This window comes from Lissotriton vulgaris, chromosome 9 (assembly GCF_964263255.1).
Source record: "Lissotriton vulgaris chromosome 9, aLisVul1.2, whole genome shotgun sequence".
Taxonomy (NCBI): Eukaryota; Metazoa; Chordata; class Amphibia; order Caudata; family Salamandridae; genus Lissotriton; species Lissotriton vulgaris.
The window spans coordinates 502695300-502708742 of record NC_141697.1 but is presented as its reverse complement, the minus strand read 5'-3'; positions in this window follow the sequence as shown (position 1 = coordinate 502708742).

Sequence of the window (13443 nt, the reverse complement as noted above, 5' to 3'; positions counted from 1 at the left end):
TCAGCTGAGAGAAGAATGTCTGAGTGAGGGGAATGGGAATGTTATTAAAAAGATATAAAATCTCGGCAGGACTACCATTTTAATAATGGCGATTGTACCCGCCATGGACAATGGGAGGCAAAGCCATCACACTATTTGTGCCTCCAAGGAGCAACCTGATGATAGCGTACGAGTCCATATGTATGTGGACACCAAGATATTTGACCGTGTCATGGCATCATTCAAGTGGATACTCACAGTCCCAAGGAGTGGCACTGCGTGTTAGCGGAAACATCACTGACTTGTGCCAGTTGATGCCAAGTCCTGAAAACCAGCCGAATCGTAAGATCTCCCTGATAATTGGTTGAAGGTTAAGTTGTGGGTGTCTCACATATAAAATAGTGTCATCCACGTAAAGGGACACTAATAAAGGACCAGTGTTAAACTGCAGCCCGCAATGTAAATGGCGCTCCTGAAAGTGTCTAATCAGAGGGTCCATTGCCAAAATAAACAATAACGGGGACAAGGGGCATCCCTGTTTGGTACCCCGTGTCAAGCGAAAAGGTTGGGATATCGTTCCATTAAGGCGCAGTCTAGCTGAGGGCCCAGCGTATAAAAGGGCAGTGGTGGAAACAAAACCCTCGGGCATTCCCGTGCGACGCATCACTGAAATAAATAAAGGCCATTCAAGTGAATCGAAGGCCTTTTCAGCGTCTAATAATACAGCCGCTGCAGGAATCTCGGGCTCTATTCTATGAATTACAGCAAACAGGGTCCGTAAATTTAGCGAAGTGGATCGATGGGGTACGAACCCGGACTGAGCTGGAGAGATAATAAACTCGATCAATAAAGAAAGACGGATTGCGATCACCTTAGCTAATATCTTATAATCCAGGTTCAATAATGAAAGGGGCCTGTTTGATCCACATTGCGAAGGATCTTTGCCCGGTTTAGGGAGCAAGATAATGACGGCCTCTCTAAATGTGGGAGGGAGAATACCTTTCTCTAGTGCCTCCTCGTAAACTTCTACCAACCGTGGGAATAAAACATCTTTGTATGCTTTATAAAAATCTGTGGAGAACCCATCCAGTCCAGGCGCAGAGGAACCCAAGAGCGCCTCAATGGCCTCCACAATAGTATCCTGGGATATCGGAACAGCAAGAAAATCCTGCATATATATATAGCGTAATTTCTGAAAGATAATCTTCCTGAGCGCGGAGATTACCATTTTTTCTGGAGGTATACAGGGTTTTAAAGTGGGACAGGAATATGTCGCAAATCTCTGGAGTAGTATACAGCAACTGGTCATCTGGACCTCTGACCTCAGTTTTATAAGCTTTACTGTAAGGGGGCGAATTATGTGTGCAAATAATTTGCCAGGGGGCTTGCCTTCCCCATATCTCCTAGCCGTGTAATGTTTGCCCAGAAATAAGAGTTCCCTCTATGTGGCGTCCCGGAATTCTACCATCAGAGCTAAACGCAGAGTCTACCCTGCAGCTGAGGTGTGCTCAAGCAATTTCGAATTCAAGGCCGCAATTTCCTTCTCAATGCGGGACAGTGTGTTCCTCAGATCCTTCAAGATGCCCTAATTTTTGGCAATGCAGACCCCCCCAAATATAAGCTTTGACACCCTCCCAAAGCACTGCCCCGTGTTCCACCGACCCAGTATTAATGTCAAAGTATTCTTCCATGGCATCCCTCACCTCTTCGAAAAACACCTGATCCTGCAGCACCCCCCACCCCCGAGAAACCGCCGCTGCCTTTCAAAACCCCCAGGTTGTGGGGCTTTAAGCCTCAGCACCACAGGAGAGTGATCTGAGAAGGTCCGCAGCAGCATAGCCAAAGCCCTGGACCAGCCAGCAATGCCCCGCAAAACTAACCAGTAGTAATTTCTAGTCCAGGTGTCATGAAACCCGGAGTAGTGCATGAATGCAGGCGAGGCCAAGCAGTGTGTGCGCTCTATGTCCACCAGCGAGAATTGCCGGTAGATATCCTGTAATGCAAAGTGAGAGCGGTGTTTAGTGTCTGGTGAGGTGGAGGTGCTGTCCCTGGTGTGATTTAATAATAAATTAAAATCACCCCCCATTATGAGCAGACAGGGAGGCAGTACCAATAAATGCACTTGAAGCGAGTGGAAAAACTCCGGGGAGTCAACGTTAGGGCTATAGATATCCACTATAGCAACAAAGTGGCCCATCAGTGTACCTGTAACAATCACCAACCGGCCTTCAACACTATCTATCACTCTGCTCAGGGAGGGGGGACCCTTTTGTGGAAAGGTATGGCCACTCCTCTAGCATATCTGCTATGACTGTCAGATTTGGACAAATGGGTCTCCTGCAAGCAGGCAATATCAATGTTGTGTCGTAGTACATAATTGAGCACCTGTCTCTTCTTACGGGTGTTGTTCCATTCCATGACATAAGTGCCAGCCCGGAAGGACCAGGCAAGTTACCTAACTGTGCCATTCCAGGATTAAAACACGAATCATGTGATTGTACAGGCTAAGCAAACGCCAAAAAAACAATGACCAGTGTACCAATCCTTAGTAAACAATAAACAAACTGCAAGTGGCCCCCCCACCGCCCACCACCCAGCCTCACCCTTTTCCTAGTGAGGCAAAACCATTCCCCCCAGAACAAATGACGGTGCCAACTGAATGTACCTATGAACATGAAAACAGCACATAGACACCATAATCTCAGCATATACAAAAAACAGAACAAAGTATTCACCATGAGGTGCAGCAATGCCACGTCGGCCAGACAGCCAACTGTATGCCACTAGTAAATAGTAAAAAAACAAAAAAGGGGAATATATATTGCAGAAAACTTAGATCTCAAAGAAGGATCATCCAGTCCCAGTGTTAGAGAAGAGTTCCTTACTGGCTTCAGAGCCACTTCGGGAAGGGGATACGACTCGCTCAGGTGCCACCGCTCCATTGTTATCTTTCTTGAAGCGCCTGCAAAATTCCTGCGCTTCATTCAGGGTGTCAAATATGCGTGATCTGCTGCCCACATCCACCTTAAGTCTGGCCGGATACAGTATTCCATACCGCAACCCCAAATTCCGTAGCGCAGCCTTTACTCCTTTGAATTTCCGGCGACCATCTTGGACCATGACCGCAAAGTCCAGGAAAAATGATAGTTTTTCCACTGCCACTGGACTTCACCACGGTCACGGGCGGCAAGGAGGGCCACGTCTCTATCCCTGAAGTTCATAATTCTTCAAATGATAGGTCTCGGCGGCAGGCCAGGGTTAGGGCGGGGCCCAACGATCTGTGGGCTTGTTCCACTACAAATCCCTGCGTGAAGGTCTCCACAAAAATGTCCATGCACTCAGTATTGGCAGACTCGGGCTCGCCCAGGATGCGCACGTTATTGCGCCGACTGCGCGCCTCCAAGTCCTCATTCTTGATCGCAATTTCTTTCATAATTCGCTCTACTCTGTCCAGTTTTTTGTGCCTCAGTCAAGTCCAAGCGACGGTCATGTGCCTGAACCTTGGAGCTCATGTCCGCCATCCTCTTATCCAGTGCGTTGAATCTGCCATCCAGAAAAACAAACACAAAATATGATGCTACGGGAACAATTAAATCAAAAGAATGCTCAAACAGGTTTATAAATTACCTTTCTGACCCTATTACTTATTCTAGAATAAATCTGTACAATTTTAGTATGTCAGTTACCAGCCATTACCTCAAAAAATCAATTGTATCCACCTGATATGTATTTCTTTTTAGAAACTTTCTTTTATTTTCAAATATTTTGTATATTCATTATTACTTCACGTTCTTTTATATAACATAAACATATATATAACACTATTTACAAACAAATACAATACACATACACAAATATCTACAAAGCATTGGAAATAATAGGTTAAACATTCACTCATTATTTCTTAATAGCCCCTATTGTTTAGATGGATGCTCTATATCTTATTATCTCAAGAGCATTCCTCATTACACAGGTACACCTTATCAACGCAGTATTTGAGAGATCCTCATGTGATCCTTATTCTTTAGTCACTGCTGATTATTATTTGTAAATTAACCTAAATTCATGGGGTGTCCGTGTTCAAGATTGTCAACGCGTTTCAGCCCATTGGCTTGCGGGCCTCATCAGGACTAGACTAACACTCTATCTCATTTCACTCTAATTTCAACATGTCCTGAAGTGACGGCAAGCAAGACTCAACAAAAGTGTCCCAAGGTGCAATTTATCCTACATACCACCGTGGCGTGAATAAATATATCTAAATAGTGCTACCAACACACCTCAAGAGAAAAATAAACCAAAGTGGAGCAACCCGGATAAGTGGAAATTACATCAGCCTAGTGCCACAGATTCTCACATACCTATTTCTTTGTATGTAATTTCACAAATAATTGCCTGGTGTAGAGGCTATCCACATGAATTGGGGCTTAGCCTTTCAACTGCACTTCCTTCTTCGTTTTAGCAAATATGTACCACCTTAAAAATAATAAAAAGGGGATAAAGCGAACGCTATTGCCAATGGTAACCAAATACTCTACAGGATCTATTCAAAGCACTCATTGTCAAGTCAACCAGAGACCCAAAGTATTTAAGCAATTGACTCACTTTTGTGGACTTCAAATCATATCGTCCATTTCGTCTTAGTCACAGAAAATTGGTCCGGGAGTTTATTCTTTTAAATGCCACAACCGAGGACTGTCGGAATTCTAAAGACAAGACAGGGCGAACAGGCATAAGTGTAAGCGCTCTCCAAAATCTCCTTATTAAAAATGTAATGTGGCCTCCAACGCTTAGAAACCGTTCTTACCTCAAAGATTCTCTACTGTGCAGCCGGGCTACCGCAGAAACCCCACTCTACACCTCCGCGTTACTACCGGTCACATGGGACGCTGTCATCTAATATATTCCAACTAGTGAAGCTCGAAGACAGACTTGACCTACACGCACCGACAAGTGCGGAGCCCATACAACGAGCAAAATTTCTCACTTCACTGGAAAAGGTCCACCGATATCCACAACCTTCAAAGAAGTTCGGGACGCCTCCCCAATTACGACCGGAGTTAATAAAATAACATAACAAACACGGACACCAACTACATTTGCCCAAAAATTGGAACATGGGGTCCCATGTACTGACCAACGGGCTAAACCCCAGGCTGTTCTTAAAGCTAAACCATCTATTAAATAATAAACGGGGGATTACCAAATATCAAAAATAATAATAGAAAATAAGAAACATAATAATAACCCGCATTGGAGAGATGAAACACTCAGATTACTCCTATTTAGGATTATAGAGAGATAAACCCTCACTTTACCCCTGTTCTGGTTAATAAGAGAAAGGAAACCTTACACCCAAAAGTAAATATGGACACCTGGAGTCATAGAAGCCGCCACTCCTCACATTCTGATAAGTCAATTCTACATATCAACAATCATACGTCATCTGCCATCCAGGTCCTTAAAGCCAGCCTGTTTTTCCTTAAGCATTGCCACTGTGAGAGACGACTGGTCATCCACACCCTCGGCTCCGTGGGCTCCTTCAGTCATGTCTGCAGGTTCTTCGGACGTGTTATCAGTTACCTTTTCGAAAGGCAGAGTCCGTTGTTTGGGATCTTTACGTCCCATGACACAGAGCGGTGAAGTGTGCGACTGCAAGCAGGCGTAACCTGGTAGCAGCACTCTCCAATATTAAGCACAGCAAGAACGAGCTCTTTCCAGGTTAGGCGGACTTGAATGATGGCGGAAGTGGGTCTCCAAGTGTTCAGTCTACTCAGTTGAACGTCGCACGATGTTGGCACAGTCTGCACCCCCTCTCCCCGGGCAGTGTGACCACACAATGCGCAATCAGGTATCTGTCCAGCCCCTCCGCAGTTGCGAGGGCACGCAGCAGAACCAAGATGCAAGCCTGCAGGGTGAATCCTACCGTATACCAGCCAGAGAAAACGAATCGTTGGCTTCACAGACCCACCAGTAACCACCAGCACTTTACAGCATCCACAGCTGCCAGGAAGACACTACATACAGCGTGGCCTCAACTGAAACTCTGAAATGGGGAATTATCAGTCCAGCTAGCAAACATGGGAGAAGACCATTCCGTATTCAACAGCACAGTAGCCCAGCAAGGTACCAAGAAGTGTTTCTCCAGTGGCCGCCTCCTGGATGTACGTAGAGCAGGCACCATGTAAAGTGCACACTCCTGGCCAGCAGAGGTGCGAGTCACTGACAGCAGGGGCCCGCTCTGATGGATCATAAGCAGTAGGTCCCAGTTCAAAATCAGCTGTGCAACCTCGGGTAGCTCCCGCCTGGATTTGATGGAACAAAGGGAGGAGGGAGCCCACCCACCCAACCAGACCCAGTGCCGCACCGGCCCCAAAGTAAAAGTCAACGGCCTGCCCCTTCACCACTCCGCACCCACGAGGCCGTGCTGGGATCAGAATGCCCTGTCCCTTTTGCAGTCCCTCAGGCAGGCCGCGTTGGCTGGCCGATAGCACCTCACAGATGTCCCCTACGCCACTCAGACCGCAGTCCTGAGTCCGTCGGGGGACGGAAGGGGGGAGAGGGGAGCTGGCGCCAGCACAGGGACCCAACCAGGGGCTAAGCTCACCTATACTCCAGTGTTCCACAGCACGTAGACCAGCCTCGGGACGATGTAGGCCCCGGGCCCGTGACTCGGAGCTCACAAGCGCAGACGCTGGAAATGGCGGAGCGGGACCCCGTAGTGGGCCGTGGCGGATGTCGCTGCAATCCTTTTCTCCCCCGGGGTACAATGGTGAGTTTTCCACGTTAACTGGCCATGCGGATCATGAGGAATCGGGCTCCAGGCTAGTCCGACCGATGGAGCTATAGTCCCAGGTGGCCATCTCAGTCGCCTGCGTGGCCAAGCCCCATACTAACTAGGGTTCACAAAGTTTGGCATAGGAGCTGGTAGGCACCTGAGACTGTGGAGTAACTACCTGCGGCGGCTGATTCATAACCACTTAATTCTGCATCTGTGGATTTAAATTTTGATTTGGCCCATTATTATTTTTCTGAACTCTCTTACACTCATTCTTCCATTGTCTAAGCTATCCGCACGCATGACAAGGAAACTTCTTCTTCGCTTCCTCTCTATTAATTTGTCCTCTTAATCTACCACCATTCACCGCTCGATCATTCTGACTCTGCTCTTTCACCGGATTATCAGTCTGGGTATTTAATTTATTTTCCTGCTGTTCTGTCAATTTTACCTGTGCCCACATAATTTTCTATTTTAGCTTTCTACGCCTTTTCTCAATATCATCTCCGCAAAACTTGGCATATTTAAAAATTTAATCTATCATCTTACTCTGCCAGCACAACATGTGCTGTTGAATCATCTGACTAATCTCCGGTTTCAAACCATACACAAACTGTCCCATATCCTTGTCACCAATATTCTTAAATCCACTATACTGCTTAAACACCTGTAGCAACCGCTGATTATATGCATGCACAGATTAATTTGGCTCTTGAGTTGTTCTATCTATCTTTACCCAATCTTTTTCTTTTGGGGGGATTTTCCCTTTCAGGAAAGTTACTTGGTGATATTTCTTCATCCCCTTCTCTGAGGTTGCTCCTGTTTTCGAGTCTCTAGCATACTCCTCGATTGGCCAATCAACTGTGATCTTACACTCTGTCCATAAGTCAGCAGGCACTACAATATCAAACAAACCCTCCAGATCCTTCAACAGAACCTTCAAACTTTCACAAATCTATCAACCATTCTACTGGTTTCTCTCTCAACCTAGGGAAATCATTTGTAAATGACAAATGATCCTGTCTGCTCCATGGAACATGGACATATCCACCACCAGGAACCTCTCTCATTGGACACAATCTCTCTGCTTTTTCTGATTCTTTGAGCAGACTGCCGATGATGCTCCCTTTGCTTGTGTTTCCTCCTTTTTCTTTGTCCACCTAGTCCTCCACTTATCAATGTCTCCCCACTTTTGCAACATGTTCATTAACTCTTTTATCTGTAATCTTTTACGAGACACATTCATATTCTCCAAATCCTTGTCAGTAAACTCCACTCTATATGGTTTCTGTAATACTTTTTATCTCCCGATATCTACTCTTATCTCTGAAGCAAGCTCTGTCAGTCTCTCATGGAACAATCTTGCATTCCTGGTTATACATCTACATATAAACAACAACTCTTTATCATTGTAAAGGTTCAACCTTTCTATTGCCATGTTTCCAGCTATCATCTCTTCCAATTCCACTTTCAATCTGTAAATATCTAAGATCTTTGGTGTTGAGCCTTGTTTTTCTATTCCCTGTGCCCACCTTCTGGAGTGACCACTGTTGAGCTTCTAGTTCCTAAAGGTACTATGGACTCTTTTTCTTTTGAATTTCCAGATGAGGCTCTTTTTGGGGTTTCAATTATGGGTTCTCTTATTGGAAGATCCATTAATGAAATGACAGAATCGAGCTCACTGGTCTGATCATCAGATATTATTATTTCTTTTCTGGGATTACTCAAAGGAATCGTTACCTCTTGAGGTTTTGGGCAACTCACTTTATCTCAGTATATCGGGATAAAAGGACCCATAGTCACTGGTAATGTCAAAGCTTCAGTATTTACCGCTACCTTCCCGGAGAGCTGGAAGCACGCCGAACTCAGCGCTCTACTCAAGAAGCCATTGGCTGACCCCACCGACCTCAAAAACTACCGCCCCATCTCGCTGCTCCCGTTTCCTGCAAAAGTCATCGAGAAGACCGTCAACAAGCAGCTGGCCGCCTTCCTCGAGACGAACGGATCCCTCGACCCCTCGCAGTCTGGCTTCCGGGCCAACCACAGCACTGAGACCGCCCTGATCGCAGTCACCGATGACATCCGAGCGCTGCTCGACAACGGAGAAACAGCGGCCCTCATCCTCCTCGACCTCTCCGCGGCCTTCGACACTGTCTGCCACCGTACCCTAGTACAACGCCTCAGCAACGTCGGAGTCCAGGAGAAGGCACTGGAGTGAATCATCTCCTTCCTCGCCGGAAGGACACAGAGAGTCCGCCTCCCTTCGTTCAGATCTGAAGCCACCAAAGTCATCTGCGGCGTCCCTCAAGGCTCCTCGCTCAGTCCAACCCTCTTCAACATCTACATGAGCCCCCTCGCAGACATCGCACGCCAGCACAACCTCAACATCATCTCCTACGCCGACGACACCCAGCTGATCCTCTCCCTTACCAACGTCCCCGCCACCGCCAGAGCCAACCTTCACGAAGGGATGAAAGAGGTAGCCGAATGGATGAAGAACAGCCGCCTGAAACTGAACTCAGATAAGACGGAAGTCCTCATCCTGTGATCCTCACCCGCTGCTTGGGACGACTCTTGGTGGCCCCCCGCCTGAGGCAGCGCACCCAAACCAACAGACCACGCACGCAACCTGGGCTTCATCCTGGACTCCTCCCTCTCCATGACCAGACAAGTCAACGCCGTCTCCTCGTCGTGCTTCAACATCCTGCGCATGCTACGTAAGATCTTCCGTGGATCCCCACCAAGACCAGGAAGACGGTCACCCAGGCCCTCGTCACCAGCCGTCTGGACTACGGCAACACCCTCTACGCCGGAACCACCGCCAAACTCCAGAAGAGACTCCAGCGGATCCAGAACGCCTCAGCACGACTCATCCTGGACATCCCCCGTCGCAGCCACATCTCCGGACACCTGAGAGACCTGCACTGGCTCCCGGTCAACAAGAGAATCACCTTCCGTCTCCTCACCCACGCACACAAAGCCCTACACAACCAAGGCCCAGGATACCTCAACAGCCGCCTCAACTTCTACGCTCCAAAACGCCAGCTTCGATCGACCAGCCACGCCCTCGCCGCCGTCCCCCGCATCCGAAGAGCCACCACAGGGGGACGGTCCTTCTCCTACCTCGCCGCCAAGACATGGAACTCCCTCCCCACCCACCTCCGCCTGACCCAGGACCACCTCGCCTTCAGGAAGCAACTCAAGACCTGGATGTTCGAGCAGTAGCAGATCCCCCTCCCCCAGCGCCTTGAGACCCTCTGGGTAAGTAGTGCGCTATATAAATGCGATGATTGATTGATTGAAATTCAATTGACTTATTTTCTGTACTATTTCTTCCCTAGTTTTACTTAAAACGTCTCTTTCTTTTTCTTGGGGCTCCCTATTAACTTATGTATCATGTAAAATTTGATGTTCACAAACAGTGTCTGTAGTGGGTCACTACAGACATCCCATTTAGGCACACCTTCTGTCCTCAGTGTGAATGAGGATTCCAAATCATAAAAGTTTTGAAGTAGTTTCCTTTATTGTAGTAGTTATTTTTTTCTTATATTTTATAGTGCATTATTTCAATAATGAATTCAGTTTATTCATGTTTGTTCATGTTTGCATCAACGACACAAAAGAAATTACAATCCAATGCATTTCGGGCATGTATCTCCTGCCCTTCATCAGGGAATCAATTCTATGAGAAAATAAAATGTGAAACAATAAATAACATGTATGTAACAATAATGCATCAAAACTTCGGCATTCAATCTCGCATATGTCATAAAACGCTGCTAAAAGAACGTGTGTATGTTACCGCTATCACCAAAGTATCACGCTCATAAACCCATGTCCATAACAAACATTACGGTCTCATCGTAAACACTTACATGTCGTGTTGTAACAATGTTAGACTGAGTGAATCAGGAGTTCCCTCCAGCTTTTGTATACTCTGAAAACAACAAAACCAGCATGCCAATCAGCACTAAATAACGCCTCTATTCTCAAAAAAAAGTTTAGGAAAAACGCTACGAACACCATCAGTTACGTGTTCCCTGTTTTAACTAACCTTAAACTGGTTGTGAAAACAGCATACTCGTTCCTGCCACACTTCAAAGCATCAAGTATTCACCTACACTCTCCTAAATCGAACAACGATCTTTGCTATTGGTCTAAGTTCCGATCACATGACAATGAAATCGAAAAAATACTCTTGATTCACTAGTGGCTGAATCACGGTGTTCTAACAAGATGTTTCCAAGAGTGCAAACTAAATACGTTAACTGAATGCCATCATTAGATTCTAAATAATTGGAGGGCTAAGTGCAACCAGTAGCATAAGAGTGCTTAAAGCGCATGGTGTAATAAAAATTCAAAAAATGTCAGCCGGGGTCCCGAACTAGTGTAGGTATCACATCATAATCCCGACCCTTAGACAGGTGTGCTATGTCTCAAACATTGTGTATATGCGTGTTCTACATATCATCAAGGTTAAGAGTGTGGTATCTTGATTGTGCCAAACAAAACATAATAAACATAAAATTAACATTGAAGATGAACATAAACAATGGGTAGAAATGCCAAAACAGGTCCTCCGTTCCAGACCTCGGAACCACATATGCAGTTCCTTCATGTTCGTTTGCTATAGATAACAAGACAGTTCCATTCTTTCATTGAGCCCGTGGGGGCTCTGGGTGCAAAGTTTATGGATCCAGAAATTCTCTCTTTGCAACATATGTTTTGTGTGGTCTCTTCCTTCGATTTTTGTCACTGTCTCCAGGATCATAAATTTTAATTGGGAGATGTTGTGTTGTGCCAGACTTTGGTAAATCTTTTGAGGAACCTCCCCTGTTCGCCTACACCAGAGCTCAAAACCTGGGTGAACTATTAAAACAACCCCAACTAACAACCGTAATTTACAAAGGTACAAACCCATGTCTGAACTGCGGAAACTGTAATAGTATCATAAAAGGCAATACCATAAATCACCCAATGAAAGGATTTAAGATCAAAGTAAGAGTCAATGCTACATGTGAAACGAAAAACGTGATTTATGCGTTAAAATGCCCATGTGGGAAACTGTATGTTGGAAGCTTGAACTGGACGCGTTCGCGGACAGGGAGCCAGTGCAGGGATTTGAGGAGGGGTGTTACGTGATGGAATTTAGAAAGATTAAACACCAACAGTAGATTTGTTACAACCCCCTGGGAAAGAGAACTATTGAGGAAATGGAGGGGGGGGTCAGGACAAACTGAATAGATGTGACGAAGAATGTGAGCGGGGCAGGTGTCCAGCGGGGAACCGGATTTAACAAGGGGAATTATAGAGAGCAGGGATTCCTTAGTAAGAAGAGGGAAAGCGTCAAGCTGTCCCTTGGATGGAGGACACTGAGGGTCAACAAAAGTTGGGGAGGGTGGGGGAATGTTAGCTTTAATGATGGTGATCTTATCTAGAAAAAAGTTATTTAAAGAATGACAAAGATCCTGGGAAGGGGAGGGCTTAAGAGATGTTCTGTCGGAGAATGCCAAGTTATGTACAATCGAGAAGATTTCCCTCCGCTGGTTCTCAGCTGCGAGAATCTTCGAAGAGAAATAGGCCGTTTTTGCGGCCAAAATAGCCTTCTTATATTGAGACAGAAGAGTGGTGTACTCAGATCTAAGGGCAGGGCAATAGTTCCTCCTACAGGCACGCTCAGCTCGGCGCACCGCTAGCTTGGTGGTCTTAAGATCCTCATTGAACCATAAGTTGGCATCCTTCTCCCGCCGAGATGACACTCGCTTCAGCGGGGCAATAGGGTCACAACCCGAGGAAAGCCAGTGTTTGATGGCGTCGGCCTGGGAGAGGGTAGATAGGCCGTGTAGGCTAGGGCAGGAAGCAGCTAGCAAGGAGGATAAATTGTCCGGGTTCACTCGGCTCCATGAGCGGGCCCAAACGTTCTTGGGGAGCGGAGGCCTGGCGGTAGAGTTAATGGGAAGGGTAAAAAAGATCAAATGGTGATCTGACCTGGTGCAGGGCGAAATGGACAGGGAGTCTACCGGACAGTTCAGGGACCAAATCTGATCCAGGATGTGTCCTTTGACGTGAGTGGGGGAATGTACGTGTGACACAAAATTGAGGGAGTGAAGTGTGTCTGAAAACTCTCTTGAGGACGGACATTCCGCCGAATCTGAAGGCCAAAAGTTAAAGTCTCCCAGTACTAGAATGGAAGAATTATTGACCGTAAGTGTAGCCAACACATCCTGAAAATCAGGAAGGAAGAGTAGGGGTGACTGGGGAGGGCGGTAGGTAGGAACGCAAGTAAGGGGGGGAGTGATGGATGTTGTTCGAATAGCAAGGTACTCGGTAGTGGCAATATCTGGCAAAGATAAAAGTTGGAACGGAAGGTTGGACCGGGTAATGACGACTACGCCACCCCCAGTCCTGCCAGCAGGGCGATCTGCACGTAGTGTATAGTACGGAGCAGGGAGAGTGGCCAGTAAGGCAGGAAGAGAGTCGTCACTGAACCAAGTCTCCGTTAGAAAAAGGAGATCAGGTGCATAAAGGTCCAGCAGCACCGACAGTTCGTGTGAATGAGCCACTGCCGACCTGGTGTTAAGATAGTAGGCCGAGAGGGTCCTTGGTGGAACTGGGCTGGCTTCCTCCCTGGGGGAGTCGGGGAGGATAGGGGGAGCAAGAGAACGGGGAGGCGACATGGCAGAGAA